Raw genomic sequence first — 16234 nt, 5'->3', positions numbered from 1 at the left:
TGCTTCCAGAAGAATCAGTATGGCTCAGAGATTAAATAAAACTTCACAGACATTAACGAAGAGCATAACGCGTGTACTGTATACACTGCAAGTACTGTACAACCCAACTCTCTGCAGGAGTGCTGGCTGTGACGAATTGAACCGGTTTCACGGGTATTTTCAAAGTAAGAGGCGAGATTTCCAGCGAAAGACACCCCCTCAAAAACCCAGTAAATACAGTACTTACTAGTTAAAGGCTAGGCTCCCGACTACGGCGAAAGGAACCCTTCTTTCATTAGAAGACAATGAACATATTTTAGCCCTGAATGAATTAATAGCAAACATGGTTTACATAAAAGACATTTTTCCAAGAAAGTTTAGCCTTTGTCACTAATGAAACCACTAAATAAAGACATAAATAGAAAAATCTTAAGATTTTTAAAATACATGACTTTGCTAAAATTTATTTGAAAATAAAAACAATTACAACCGCCAGGGGAAAGAGAGAACAGGGGAGGGATGTTGGTTTTGCATAAGGGGCGGGGCTATGGAAAGTAGGTATGTTTGGGAATGTGTAGTTACATGTTCTGGCTGTTTGTGAATTATCGTTGTTGAGTATGGAGTGTTGAGGTATTGATTTTGTGTAATGTTTTATGTTGAAAATTGAGGTGGATTTTGTTTATGATAAACAGGATAAACTGGGATGGGAGGAAGGTTTGGTTTTGCATAAGGGGCGGGATTATGATAATTGGAGGACTTTGCGAGTGTAAAATGGTTTGATTATTTGATTTTGTATTGTGGTTGTTATCTATGTTTTTGGTTGGTATTATGTTTATATGGTTGTTTTTGTTGGTTGGTTGTTATTATGGTTATTAATAATACGATCTATAGTTGAAATCTGAGCCTAAATAAAAAGAAAAAGCAAGTGATTAGGTTTATGAGCAATCTAATTACTTATTCGTTTAAAAAGCTATATAAAATAAAGTTTATTATTAATTTGCTGGACAGAGCGGTGAACATTATTATGCATAAGACAAATATAACGATCCTGATCAGTTTAGAAATCTGTGTACGCTGTAAGGTTTTTACTTCTTAAACTTTTAAAATACACGTTTTGAATAGAAAGAAATCCTCTTCCTGGTATAGCACACCAGCACGTCTTTTTTCTCCAATCAGAGGGGTCAGCCAATCACCATTCTGCGTTGGGTAGCAACGGGTGACTGTTCTCAGGCGGAAGATGTAAACAGCTTAATGTTCGTGTTAAATATTTTTTTTTAATTCAATTAAACGGGCACAGTTAAGACATTAAATATACATATACATACTGTATACAGTACAGTTTGCATACGGTAATATGTTTATGTTACGCGATTAAAAAATAAATAAATAAAAATGAAAAGTCCAGCAGCAGCTGGATTCGAACACACAACCTGCCAGTTGGTAGTCACGCACCTAGACCAGTAGGCTACAAGACAGCTCGCATGATCAGGCAGGCGAAACAGCCCTACATAGCTCTGCCGCAGTACACGGATATAATCATACCGTTATTAAATTCTTTAGATACGCGATTCCATATTATATTCCCTTTTAATCAAATTCTAAAAGTATGCTTGTTGACTCCGGTATCACGTTAGTTAAAGACTTCGAAGCTTACAATGTTTAGGGAGAAATGGAATACTGGTGTGTATTTTTTTCTTTAAAGTACCAAGACCAGCTATATACTGTATGTTTACGTTCCAAAATTAATATCGTTTATGGCCTTCACACGCGTTACAGTATGCTCCTATTCTTTTTATGCTCAGCTACTAAGATTTCCCTTCAGTGGTAAAATTCAATATCTACAACGGGCACAGTAAAGACGTTTACAGTAAGTCTTTCTACGACAGACCAACGGACCACGAGTGCCCCTGTCGGTCAACCAATCACGCACCCCGGTATCGCGTGTCATCTTACCTGCGGTACGTGTCTGTACCGCTTACTTTGAATGGCTGCATCTGTACGAGCAACTTTGTCCTGGCTTGCATGAAAGTCGGAAAATGTCAAAAAGAAAAAGATGGTGGCTTTTTCATATTCGTTCTTTTATTTTTAGTTCGTTGGCTCTTCTGTCCACTGTCCTCCTGCCTGGCTCTTGACCTGTGACTGTCTGAACGCACACAGTAAAATTTCATGTGGGGGATTTGTCCTGAGCCTCTGTGAAAGACCCACCCACCCCTATAAATAACTGCTCTAGAAACACATGAATGCAAAACTAAACCACAGCTTAAAGAGGAGCTTGTCATGACCGCCAGGCAGTTAAGACCAACTCATAAGCGATCTAATCAGCACCAGCAGTGGGTGATTATTAACAAACGCCGCCGCACGAGTTAACCCACCTGCACACACTCCACCGTGCGGTACGCAGTGCTATTTTTACCATCTTTACCTGCTTCCCGCTGCTCGGTATTGAGTCTACTCCTTGAGAGCTCTACCTGGCGTTTTTCCATTACCTCGTTTATTCTGGATATTGGACTCCCCTTCTGCCTTTTCGACTTTGGACCTCGCCTCTCACCTCGGACTGTTTGCCACCAGTGTTCTCCCTGGATTACGACTTACCTTACGCCTCTTGACCACGAAACAAAGCAAAGCAGAGCAAAACAAAACGAACAAACGAAAACCCTCACGTCCCGCACTTGCATATAACGCCGTTACGTGCCCAAGCGGTATTGTATGTCATCCTAGCACTGCACCCCGGGGCGTACGGTATATGGGAACGAGCACACGCCATGAATCGTCTCGAATCACTCCCTACAGCTGTAAGGCGCTTTGAAGCGTGCACCCCCAACATTCTTCTTTGCGCATCTGTGAAAGGTAAACTCTTGAGCAAACTCTGAACCAGCTCTAAGGAAACTAATCCGATTAGACGTTACTTTGACTCATCCTTTAAGGGACCCTTGTTAATTGGAGAAATCAATGATTTCGAATGAATTCTGTATGCGTTAAAAGACAGCTATACACAGAAAACATGCAGGACACTGCTCATGATGTTTCCCGAGCCGAAACACAGTGCGTTTTTCCAAGCCATTTGACAAAGCCCGCCCACTGAAAACTGCAGCAGATCGTGTAAAGGCGTTCAACTTTGTAACTACTGCACGCACAGGAAGCAGAATAAATTCCTCTTTTCAAACTGTCAAAGGTATGCTGCAGGACATCGCACAATCTCTTTTGAACGGGGACAAACGATTTCTTATGGGGCGCAGTAAGTACAGACGTTTATAAAGCTCCACTCATGCCGACGATGCAGCATGAAGAAGCGCAACCTAACGTTTGACAGACAAAAGCCGGGGGCCGCTACGAGCAATATGAAATCAAACTGACAGCACACGGCGTTTCGCGCTGACTCAAAAGTGATCTCGACAGACGCTGTTCTCTGCATAACGCTGAAAGAGCTAAAGAGCGTTTCTGTTGAAACGTAACAAGCTCGTTTCTTTCTATCATGATGTCACCATGACAAAATCTGTCTTTAAACACCTTGCTCAGTCTCTGACGAGACTGTCAAAAATTGCTTTCGCCGATTGTATTGCAAACCGGCGGAAGGGGGGTATTGGGAAAAGTTTTCAACTAGTAATAATCGCGCCTCGGCTAAACCTCACAGGCTACGATACTGCCACTGCGCAAAGCTGACGGTTGCCAGGAAACCGCGGGGATCCTACGGAAATCGTTATCAATCGTCTCATGGCATGTCGTTGCTGTAACGCTTCATATTTGTCGTCTTCTTCTTCTAGCTTGAGGTTTTGAAGAATTTCATGACAGACAAGGGCAACGTCGGAAACAAAGGCCGTTGTGAGAAAACCGTTGCTTATTTTCAGCAGCAGGAATACAACCCTTTAAATACAAGATGACAGAACAATGACGAAGGGCATGCCGGGAGGAACTCATGCACTACAGAGGAAAGGGGGCGGGCACGTACAGTTCACATTCAAGCCACAAGTACTCTTCTCGGATGTCGCATAAACAAATCCTAACGTCCTGAAAGCATTGCAGCATGTTTGTGTCCCACTTCCCGTGGTTGCACGACGACTGACACGAACGGACAAACACAATCTGTGGCGTTTAGAGTGACATAGTCTTGCAGGCATCGTGCTGTCTCACTGCAATACTATACCGCTGGAGGAAACAGCCCGGGTTCGATGAGCCTTGGAATGTGACTTGGAAAGTGAAGCCTTTTGAAAGAGGTAAAACACTGCTCAAAGGAACTGAGGGAGAATCTTACAGGGGATTCTGAGCAGTGTCTAAATAAATAAATTCTTCAGCGTCCGCGGATGGCATTTTGCAGCTGGAAACAGATGTCGACGCTTTTTGAACAGAGCACCAAAAAAGCGTCTTTTTTGAAGGTACAGGTATTGAGCATTGGTGGTTCAGTGGAAGAATTCTTGCCTGCCAAGTAAGAGGCTCGGGTTCGATTCCTGGCCAATGCAGTGGCTTTTGCATGCTCACCACTATACCACCAACACACGCCCACAGGATCCCAGCAGGACACCACCAGAGAATGATCACGATTTCGGAAGCTGTCTCCGGGACGTTCTGATTCCACACATCCTGAATAAATCATGATATTGTTAGTTGCTGTAGCTAGACGTTCAAATGAGTTTCATGGCCAGATGGACTGTTTCCTCCAGCGGTATAGTATTGCAGTGAGACAGCACGATGCCTGCAAGACTATGTCACGCTAAACGCCACAGATTGTGTTTGTCCGAATTTGAACTTTCACAAAATCATGCTAGCAGACAAATGCGCCTCAGAGGACTTAAGGCTGGCTTCAAGTTGGAATGATAAAGTCTCCCCGTCCGGTTAGGAAAAGGGAACTTTGTTAGACAGAAAGAAGGAAGTAACAATAACGGAGAATTGTGTGCAAGGATTTTAGAAGCTGCGCAGCCCTGCAGTTTCAATAGCCCTTTTATTCGTGTTAGATGCTGGAATTGCCTATTTTTGACGCTCTTACGAATGCGATGTCAACGAAAACAGAACAAAGCACAAAAAAACCCTCAAGCCCTGCAGTTGGATAGAATGCCGTTACACGTCCAAGCCGTATTTGACTTCATCCTACCATTGCAACACGGGGCGTATATGGAAACGAACACACGCTACGAATTGTCTCTAATCAGTCCCTACAGTTGTAAGGCGCCTGGAAGCATGCACCCCCATCATTAATCTTTGCGCATCTGTGCAAGGTAAACTCTGGAGCAGTCTTTGAAACGGCTCAAAGGAAACACGTGATTGATTCCATGTGCATCTGGTGTTCATTTCTTATTTACATTTAATTCAAGGGAAAGGCTTGGGTCAGTTTCAGACGGCCTCCAACAGCGAGATTCAAGCGCCCCACCTTCAGCCCAATCTGCGCCACCAGAACGCCAACGGCTCCTCTGCTCTCCGGGGTGCGGTTGTGACCCCGTAACCGAAAGTGTTGGTGGCAGACAAATGGAGACTAACAGGTGACGTCCTAGGACATGACTACATTGTGACACTCGGTGGGGATGGTGACCATTGCTTGGAAAAGAGTGCGAGGCCCCTTTAGAAAAACATTTTGTTAACAGGCATTCTGCCTCAGCCTAAACACCTATAGCTTGAAAAGCGCATGCTATTAGACAGGCACCTCTGCAAGACCTTAAGAGTCTCTTAAACTAGTGATAGTAAGGTGTTCCCAATGGGCGATGTTCGGCTTTCAAATCATCTCTCCTTGGAAGCGCCGAGATGCAGCTGTTTAAGGCTTAGAAGCAGCTGACTGTTTCACTACCTAGCTGATCACTGTCAGTCAGGGAGCTCAGAGGTGAAAAGCCTGTCTGAGAGACAATTCGCCGTCGATCAGTTCAATATGTTCCGTACCAGCTCGGCGCACCTGAGATCATCTTGGTAGCCGTGTAGCTCAGATGAGCGAGAGCGTGTGTGTGTGTACCACCGTGATTGGATGCCGGTCCTTCTCAGGTCACAGTAAACCTTCTGCTGCCTAACTTCCCTTATTTTTGGGGATCCCTTTGAAAAAGCAAAGGAAAAAAAAACTGGCTCTTCATCAGCGTGATCAACCTCACCCAGTGTGGCGCAGTGGCCTAATGGCTAAGGCACTGGCACTCTAAGCCAGGGATTGTGGGTTCGAGTCCCATCTGGGTTGCTCCTGTCCCCTTTTGAGAGTACAAATGTCCTTGCAATTTGCGAAGCTGCAACCCCACCTTACTCAGTGAGCGTCTCTGCTTTTCTCTCACATACAGTTGGGAGAAAAACTTTTGTAAACAGCCCTTCGGAATGATGTGGATTTCTGCATGAATGGCTCCTAACATGTGATCTTATCTTTATCTTAGTCATAATAATCAATAAAGAGAGTCTGATTTAACAAACAACACACGCCCAACATTTGACATTGCTGTTTTAACAAATGTTTTAAACAATCAAGGTCATTGATGGAAAAAGTACGTGAACCCTTATATTAAGGAGCTAGTGGAACCTCCTTTATTGACAAAAACCTCAACCCCCACTTTCTGTAGCGGCTGGTCAGACCTGAGCAGCGGTTAGGAGGTATTTTGGCCTATTCCTCTATGCAAAACTTTCAGTTCATGTATATTTTTGGGATGTCTTGCGCTGAACGGCCTGCTTCAGATCATGCCACAGCACTTCAATGGGATTGGGGTCAGGACTCTTACTTGGCCATCCCAAAATACGGAATTTCTTCTGTTTCAGCCACTCTGTTGTTGATGTACTCCTTTGTTTTTGTCATGCTGCATGACCCAGCGTCTTTCGAGTTTTAGATCACAGGCAGACACCCTGAAATTCTGCTGTAGAATTTCCTGATACATCTTGGAATTCATCGGTCCCTCGATGATTGCAAGCCCTACAGCCTCCGCCATGCTTCCCAGGTGGGATGAGGTTTTGGAGTTGGTATGCAGTGTTTTGTTATCTCCAAACATAACGCTGTGCACATTTACCAACAAGTTCAACTTTTGTCACGTCTGTCCACAGAACATTGTTCCAGGAGTTGCTGTGGAACATCCATGTGGTCTTTAGCAAACTTGAGAGGGGCAGTGGTGGTTTTTTTGTTGGGGAGATCAGTGGTTTCCTCCGTGGTGACCTCGGATGATCACCACTCCTGTTCAGATTTCTTCTTATGGTGGACTCATGAACACAGACGTAAGACAAAGTCAACCACCTGTTCGCTAGATCCCATCCCCACTCAGCTAGTCAAAGATTCCCTCGAAGGACTGGCAGGACCTATAATTAGTATGATGAATGCATCGCTTGCGTCAGGCGTTGTACCTGATCAATTTAAGGTAGCAGTTGTTAGACCGCTCCTTAAGAAGTCAAATTTGGATCCACAAGTTCTTAACAACTACAGGCCTGTCTCAAAGGTCCCATTTCAATCTAAAAGTCTTGAGAGAATAGTTGTTGCCCAACGTCAATCGTATCTGGATTCAAATAATATAATTGAGAAATTTCAGTCTGGTTTCTGAAACTGCATTAACGAGAGTCGTAAATGATATTCTCTTAGCTACTGATGCAGGGAATGCAACAGTGCTTGTGCTTCTAGATCTTAGAGCTGCCTTTGACACGGTTGACCTCTCTGTTTTGTTACACAGGCTTGAGTTTGAGGTTGGCTTATCTGGAACCGTCCTTCAGTGGTTTACTTCACATTTTACTCATCGTTTTCATTATGTTCAAATATCTAATAATTGTACTGCTTCATCAACGTCACCAGTTCAATTTGGGGTACCAGACGGATCAGTGCCGGGACCAATATTGCTCTCTCTCTCTACATGCTGCTGCTAGGTAGGATAATACGAAAAAATAATATGAACTTCCATTCATATGCTGATGACACTCAAATAAACATTTTGTTTACACCAAACGACAACTCTTCTATTATCACTTTAGTTAAATGCATTAATGAAGGAAAGACTTGGATGTGTGAAAACTTTTTGTTACTCAACTCTGAGAAAACTGAGGATCTGTTGATCGGAGGCAACAATACTGATAGGACTACTATAACTTCAGCACTTAACTCAGAGGATTTAAACATTTGCCTCAAAGAGACAGCACGTAACCTAGGCGGCATATTAGACACAAGGCTCTTAACAACTTGCATTGTTAAGTGCCTTGGGACAACCTTGTTGTGAAAGGCGCTATATAGAAATACATTGATTTGAACTGAATTGACAATGTAAAATGTTGTGTGTTGTTTGTTAAACAAGACTGTCTTTATTTATTATTATGCGTCAGATGAAGATCAGATCACATTTTAAGAGCCATTCATTTAGAAATCCAGATCATTCGTGTTTTAAAAGTCGCGGGAAAAGCGAAACGGGTGCTTTTCCTTTGTTGCGCAGACACACGACGACACCGTAGGCGGCAGGACTTGAAGCTTCGCGGGGAGACCCCGACGGCTTTCTAATCCATCGCCCTAACCACTCGGCCACGGCTGCAGCACGCGCTGCCTTCTTGATACAGTCTAACATAGAGTGCCGGGCGGCGGCGGAACCCTTTTTCAAAGTCGCTTTCGGTTTAACAACAACAAAAAAAAATTTCACAAAATGCATGCTAGCAGACAAATGCGCCTCGGAGAACTTAAGGCTGGCTTCAAGTTGGAATGATAGTCTCCCCGTCCGGTCAGGAAAAGGGAACTTTGTTAGACAGAAAGAAGGAAGTAACAATAACGGAGCAGCCCTGCAGTTTCAATAGCCCTTTTATTCGTGTTAGATGCTGGAATTGCCTTTTTTTGACGCTCTTACGAATGCGATGTCAACGAAAACAGAACAAAGCACAAAAAACCCTCAAGTCCTGCAGTTGGATAGTTGGATAGAATGCCGTTACGCGTCCAAGCCGTATTTTCAAGACGTGATTCCCTGAGTCAAAAAAATTTGTAAGTTCTTTGGATGATCTGTGGACCGATCTTTCACGATGAAGAATTCCTTAAGAAGAATAGATCTCGGCCCACCATCCCAATGCCTCCATCTCAAAACAGCAACCTCCCACTGCCCTTAGTCTGCAAGGCAGTCCTTTCAAGTGCGATGATGACGCCGGGACCTTCGTTGCCTATTGTACGAGCTGAACTTTTGTGCTCATCAATTCAACGCTCTTTCCATCAACTCATCTTGTCTTTTGACGTTTCGTGTTTTGTGCTCCTTTGACTATCGGCATATCGGGTGACTGCAAACACTGAAGTTCTTGCTTACGGAGTGTGGAACAGTGTTTTCAAGTGATCGCTGTTCTGTCATGTTGACGCCGAGTGAATCTTTCTTTGGCAACATGGGCAGGCTGACAGCAAAAGTAATGGCAAATTTCTTGACTTATTTCTGAATGTGAATGTTCTTTAGAAAAGGGATGCGGCGTTGCTTCTCCCCCGTGTAAAGGTCACGCATTCCAGACGTGGTTATGAGCGAACAGTTGCCGCAAGTGTTTGAAAAGAGCAAGAGAGGAAGCAGCCCTGCCCCGTGTGAGGATCAAACTCAGGACCTTCAGATGAAGAGACTGACACGCTACCAACTACGCCAACGAGGCCAGCTGCAGTGCACAGCCGGAAAGTTTGCCTCATATGGATTTCAGTCGCCCGTTCCCTAATCTTTAGACGCCCTCTGCTGGATGTTGCATTTGCCTTTTGATCTCACCGATACTTTTTTGGTCTGTTTCTGTTGCGAGTCCGTTTTTCAGATCTCACCTAGCACAAGTCTCTCTGGCTGAAGTGGCCTCTCTGCTTCAGCATCGTGCCCTCACTCAGCCATTAAAAACGTCACTCGGACTTCTGACATGCTGACATGAAATGTCAAGAGAGAGTGGCGGAGACGCTTAAGGCAGAGAGAAGATGAAGAGGGGGCGTGGCTGCGAAATGATTGACAGCTGCATGACGCTCTCCATGCAAGGTGTGACCACAGGCTAAAGGACACCTTTCGGCACATCAAGCTCTAAGCACACACCTGGAGGACGTGGGAAACGATCCCGCTACCTCTCGCATGCAAAGCGAGCGCTGTACCATGCAAGCTAACCCCCCTTGCTGGGGCTCATGCCTCAGTGTCGCCTAGTGCCGCTTGTTCCCCTCTTACCGGGTGCAGTTCACTGCCCTTCGTCTGCAAGGCAGTCGTGTAATTGCGGCTTTCTTGACTTATTGATGAAGGTCTGACTGGACGAGCGAATGACGCCTCTCCCCCATCCTCAAGCTCGCTGACAGGATAAAATAGAAAGTGCTGCCGTGGCTCATTGGTTTAGGGGTATGATTCTCGCTTAGGGTGTGGGAGGTCCCGGGTTCAACTCCCGGCTGAGCCCTTGTGTGCTCTTTCTGTCCTCGTCCACAAGACTGGGAACTGATATCCACATCACCTTGCAGCATCTGCTTATGGCAAACAATGGAATGTGACTAATGACTGAACGAGCCTGGTGAATACTCATCACGTGGCACAATGAGAGCGTGCAGTCAGCTGTCCAAGGCAGCAACCTCATTGCTCGTTCAAAAGAACACGTACTGAAAACTCATCACCACTATGTCGTAAATGAGCACCGCGATCGCTTGTTGTCATGCGTCCTTACTTGGGAAATGCAGAAGCAAAAACTGCCCTCTCTCAGCCACCGAAACGTGTGCGGCTCGCCTTGCACTCTCTGCGCCTCGCATATTTATGGAGCTGTCTGCTCTTCTTTCTGTTGAAGTACGCAAGTTACGGGGCGTACTGCAGACTATGATGTGCTCAATGACAGCTTTCAAGATTTGAAAACTATGAGCTTGATGGCTCAAGTCGAACGAATGTGGTTGTTACGCAATTGATGATCAAACGCACATATTCTAACGATTCGTGAGAGTATGTTCTAAAGGTCCTTGGCTCGATCCCGGGTTTCGGCATTTTGTTTCATCGCTCCCTTTGTTCCTCTCTCCAGCGCCCCCTGCCTAAAATGACGCGTCCCTTTCTCAGCCCGAAACGCAAGCGATACACCAGCAACAAACCCTACAGGTTTCCGTAGTGTAGTGGTTATCACGTTTGCCTAACATGTGAAAGGTCCCAGGTTCGAGACCGGGTGCAAACAGCCTCTTCTTGCACGCTCCTGCACTTCACAGAGGTCTTGAACCACCAGTCATTTGTTCCCAATGTATTTCCGGTGCCTTCATGCACTCTTGTACCAAACGCACGTTTTTTCTGTACCTGGAGCCGATCATTTGCAATTGGGCTGTCCCGACAGACCAAGACGAGCTCTGTCGGCTCAAAAGCAGCGCAACACCTGCGAGAACAACAGAAAGATTAGTACCCAGCGGGGGCCTCTTAGTGAGCCCAAGATCTAATCAAGAATCGACTCCAGCAACAGGGCTGGGCGCATTGTTCCATACTCCGACCACTCTTGGTGTAAACAGGTCCCTCCTGGTCTCTGCATGAAATGCACTTTCCTGCGTTTGCTATGGTGTAACTGGCTTCCCCTGCATGGGCGAATGTGAAGAAGATCCTTAGTAAGTCATTGAAGAAACCCCGAGAAGAGGTCGGAGTGGCCTCTGTCGTTCATCAACGATCCAGTCAGGCAGTACTCCTCTGTAAAGCGCCGTTCGTTCACATCGATTGGCTTTTTTTTGCCTTCATTCATGCAAGTAGTAAAAGCAAACACCCCTATTCTGCCGTGACCCAGATTTGAACCAGGGTTGTTGCGGCCACAACGCAAAGTACTGACCACTATACGATCACGTCGAGTTACCGATACACACGTGGCAGGGCGGAAAAGGCTGTGCTCTCTTCGTGTGACATAAACGGAAAAGTCCTGACGTTGCATTTCAACTGAGTCCCAGTATACATCGACCCTTCGACACTCTGAGTGACAACTCTCTTGCGTGTTTTCTCATATTTATGTAGTTTGCTTGCATGATGCCGGGAACAGCAGGGTTGTTCGCTGCCATATGGTCTAGTGGTTAGGATTCCTGGTTTTCACCCAGGCGGCCCTGGTTCGACTCCTGGTATGGGAACGTGTCAGTTTTGCCTCCTGCTTTCCAAAAGATCAGCACCGTGTACGAAGGAGCCGCATTAAAACTACTCGAACGTGCAAAACGTGCGAGAAGAGGGGGCGCTTGTTTCCAGCCGAAACTTCTCGCGTGTGAGACCAGCTGACCATCGCTGCAGGAGGTGGGAGGGTTACTCTGGTAGACAGGGCTGACCTTCGGCAATAGGATTTATACTCTCCAAGATGATATTTGCACTTTCTGGAGAGGCGATTTTCTCCACGTCAGTAGCCCGATTTCGTCGATTGCGTGGAGAGGGCTGTAGAATGTGACGCCGCCTTTCCTGCTCCGTCCATGAGAGGCGTGCTGGTCTCTGGAGAGAGAGCACGGTCCATCAGCGCACTCCAATAAAGGCACTGGAAGCAGCTGAATCGCATTGGCGAAGCTCAGCACTGGGCCGCTGGGCATGTCTTACCACAGTTTCCGTAGTGTAGTGGTTATCACGTTCGCCTCACACGCGAAAGGTCCCCAGTTCGAAACCGGGCGAAAAACAAACAGATTTCTTTTGTCGCCACGCACAAAAGGGGATTGGGGATTCGCCTAGCGCTGTGATCGAACAGACCCACTCACCTCTTAGTGTGGCAGGATCTGCACAGTGCATGTCGCAGCGCATCCTGCTTTCACTTCAATGCGCGTCCTGATGTACCCCTTGCTCCCGCGTGACAGGTGGGGACAGGTGACAGGTCCTATACTAACGAGGAAGACATCGCTCTCTCCGACCCCCCGGCATCGTGTCCTGACCCACCGTGCTGGAAGCCGACGCGTGCTGTGATTCCTTTACGGAGCAGAAATGACAACCGAGGAGCCGAGAGATCATTTCAGCATTTCGCGTCTGAACGGAAAACACAAACGACCAACTCAGAATGACTTGCCTTTGACGCTTTTCAAAGCGTTCTTTGTGCACGACGACTGCGCCGCCTAGCAGATACAAATGGGTTGTACAACTTTGAAGTAGCAAATGGAAGAGGGCTAAGCCCCCTCTCTTTTAGCCCAGGTTCGATCTGTCTCCCAGAATCACCAGGGCGCACACACACACACCCGTGCCGTTGAAGTGCTTTGCTTCATTTCTAAGGGCAACTCAACATTCACTCCTACCCCGAGTGCAGAAAAGACAGCGTCCGCAGCAACAACAGCTCAGGTCTCTGCAAAGGAGCTAAGCTGCCCCCATCTCCTCTGCTCTGCGGCTCCTGCAGAGCGGAGTCCTGCCTGGAGCCGTGTTTGCAGGCGGCAGCTCCCCACGCTCTGTCTGTGCGTCGTGAAATTAATTAATAACGTTAATAAATTTATAAAGTTAATAAAGTTATAAATTTGAAATTAATAACGATATAATTATATTCATGTACCACAACACAAGAATAGTACACGCTGTACATTGTCTGTCGATAATGTTTCTGTAGTGCTTTAGTGGGTTAGGTTCCTGACTTCCATGTCACACGGTCTATGATTGAATCCCATGGAACTATGACTTTATTTTTTAACAAACATTTCTTTGAAAAAATGAAACGTTTCCCTTGGTCAGAGATTAAATAAAACCTCACTTTTTTAGGTTTTACTGTGCAGAGTGAGGTTTTACCTCACTTTTTTTGAGCAGAAGGTTTACTGTGACCTGAGAAGGGCCGGCATCCAATCACGGTGGTAAATACACACAAGCTCTCACTCATCTGAGCTACACGGCTACCAAGATGATCTCGGGTGCGCCGAGCTGGTACGGAACATATTGAACTGATCGACGGCGAATTGTCTCTCAGACAGGCTTTTCACCTCTAAGCTCCCTGACTGACAGTGATCAGCTAGGTAGTGAAACAGTCAGCTGCTTCTAAGCCTTAAACAGCTGCATCTCGGCGCTTCCACGGAGAGATGATTTGAAAGCCGAACATCACCCATTGGGAACACCTTACTATCACTAGTTTAAGAGACTCTTAAGGTCTTGCAGAGGTGCCTGTCTAATAGCATGCGCTTTGCAAGCTATAGGTGTTTAGGCTGAGGCAGAATGCCTGTTAACAAAATGTTTTTCTAAAGGTGTGTCCAAGTGGCTGCAAAAGGACAACACTCCTGGGGTGCTGTGGCTTAGTTGGTTAAAGTGCCTGTCTAGTAAACAGGAGATCCTGGGTTCGAATCCCAGCGGTGCCTTCCTTGTTCTGTCTTCTTGAACAGTACTGGTCATTATGGACAACCGCCTACAGCTAGACTTAATTAAATGCAAGTATTCATTTCCTGTCTTTAACGCGACTTGTTTTTCTTAAAATGGATGCAACTTGCAAAACATGAAATACAAACCTTGCTAATCAGCGCTAGCGGCTGGCAAAAAAAAAAATAAGTCAGCAATGTTTTTTTCTTTAACCTTAACCCTACTAATGGAGAAGAGTTAAACGACCGAGTCTATGCAGCTTAAACGGTGCGCACGTCGGGTTCTTAGCTGGTAAATCACGCTCACCCCAGTCCTTAATCTTTTAAAGAGGATACAAAATTGAACCTAATCGCCACATCACATACATCCTGTTCAATGATAAAAAGGTAACATCTATCCTCGCTCCAGACTAAATCTCACGTTGAGGGCATATTTTTTTTCACTTTACCATGAGCCGGGCTCGGCTGCACAGAGGAGAGAGCAGAGCAATGAGGTCACGGGGACAGGGGAGTCACACGCTGGCGGTTTGAATACGCGGAAGATCACTGAGGGATCCACAGTATATGGACCCTCCGTGCGCCATCAGTCCGCACTCCGGACTCTGAATCCTGCCATCCGAGTTAAGATCTCGGCGGAACCTGAGGCACAGTTCCTTCTTAAAACGTAATCTGGTGAGCATTTCTAGAATCGTACTTGTATAGATGCAGCCTTTAATGTGTTGCTAGGTTAAAATTGATGACTTCTTGTATTTCAGTAGGCAACTGCCCTCTTGATTTCGGATTTAATTTCTTTATTACAGGGGCGCTTTTATGATGACAGAGTCATGTTCAGGTACTTTGCTTGATGGAGGAAGCTCATTTCGGACTCTGTGATCTGCTCACCTGGAAAGGTCTGCTGTACTACTACAAGAGAGAAGTAGAGTCTGGAAGAAGGGACAATTTTATGATGCTTTGGAAGGTAATGTTTTTTTTTTCTTTGAAATCGAAATGAATCAGAATAGCAGTGCAAAAGACAAACTCTTGGTTTGGTTTAAAGAGATATGGTTTTAAAACAGACAACATGTAGAAAACAGGTGTTTCTCACTTTTGGAAAAGAATGGACCGGGGGTAATATTTTACTAGTTGCAGGGCTGAGCTCACTGGGTTACAGTCCTGCAGTGTCACACCAGGTCCAGTGGTGCAATGGATAACGCGTCTGATTACGAATCAGGAGATTGTAGGTTCGACTCCTGTCTGGCTCAGGTCATTTTTAAACGCACCGGGCTGCTCCCTAAGTAGTCTGTGCTACTTACTGCATTGTAATTGCACCCAGTAAGAGATTTCCTTCATGTAAATGAACTGCACCTGACAGCTTTAGAAAAACACCTGGGCTCAGTACGGTGCTGAGAACTCAGCGTTGCTGTTCTAATTAGCACGCACTGCATCGGCTATGAACCCGAACTTTTCAATTATTCCGACCAGTAAGTCAACACGTAGTCCACATGAAAGGAAGAAATATTCTCTTGTCTGTCTCTTGTTTTTATAGAACTGAATGTCCCTGACAATGTACTGTTAGTTTTAATTGAAGAACGGCATTTGTTTTCAAATATACCAGACAAGTTTACGTAACTGCTCGTGCGACACTCAGTTGTAATTAGTCAAGAAATAAAGTCAAACAACAGCTGCGGGTTTGATTCTGAACGTACAGATGCAGCCATTCAAAATGGGTGAGGTATTTCGCGGCATACCGCGACACGCCCACCGGGGTATCACGCGGTTCACGTGTGCCTTGTAAAACCGCCAGGGGGAGCTTAACCTCTCATGTACAGCATTTGAGCCTTTAATTTTGAACTGTGTATTACAGCATGTTAATCATCAGTCATTAAAATGTTGGTATATTTTATGAAAGCAAGATTGCTCAGTTGGACAAAACCAACTGAGCTGTGCATCACACAGCTGCCAGCGCACCTCACCGTACCAGGCCACCACTGCGTCATATAGCTGCAAGCGCACCTCACCGTGCCAGGCCACCACTGCATCATACAGCTGCCAGGGCACCTCACCGTGCCAGGCCACCACTGCGTCACAACACACAGCTGCCAGTGCACCTCTACATACCCGACCACCACTGCATCACACAGCTGCCAGCGCACCTCACCGTGCCAGGCCACC

General features: G+C 45.8%; 3 non-coding genes across 3 annotated transcripts; 2 read left to right on the top strand and 1 right to left on the bottom strand.

Annotated features, from left to right (window-relative positions):
* Nucleotides 1–3495: 3495 nt before the first annotated feature.
* On the bottom strand, nucleotides 3496–3637 carry LOC138228256 (U4 spliceosomal RNA). Its single transcript, XR_011185342.1, has one exon. It is a non-coding gene; the product is annotated as a U4 spliceosomal RNA (small nuclear RNA).
* Nucleotides 3638–11851: 8214 nt separating this feature from the next.
* Nucleotides 11852–11923, top strand: trnae-uuc (transfer RNA glutamic acid (anticodon UUC)). The gene has a single exon. It is a non-coding gene; the product is annotated as a tRNA-Glu (tRNA).
* A 2089-nt stretch (nucleotides 11924–14012) lies between these two features.
* trnat-agu (transfer RNA threonine (anticodon AGU)) lies at nucleotides 14013–14086 on the top strand. The gene has a single exon. It is a non-coding gene; the product is annotated as a tRNA-Thr (tRNA).
* The last annotated feature ends 2148 nt before the right edge of the window (nucleotides 14087–16234 follow it).

The sequence above is a fragment of the Lepisosteus oculatus genome, unplaced genomic scaffold, assembly GCF_040954835.1.
Source record: "Lepisosteus oculatus isolate fLepOcu1 unplaced genomic scaffold, fLepOcu1.hap2 HAP2_SCAFFOLD_40, whole genome shotgun sequence".
NCBI lineage: Eukaryota > Metazoa > Chordata > Actinopteri > Semionotiformes > Lepisosteidae > Lepisosteus > Lepisosteus oculatus.
The sequence above is the reverse complement of the archived record's forward strand: the minus strand, read 5'-3'. Positions and strand labels throughout refer to the sequence as shown.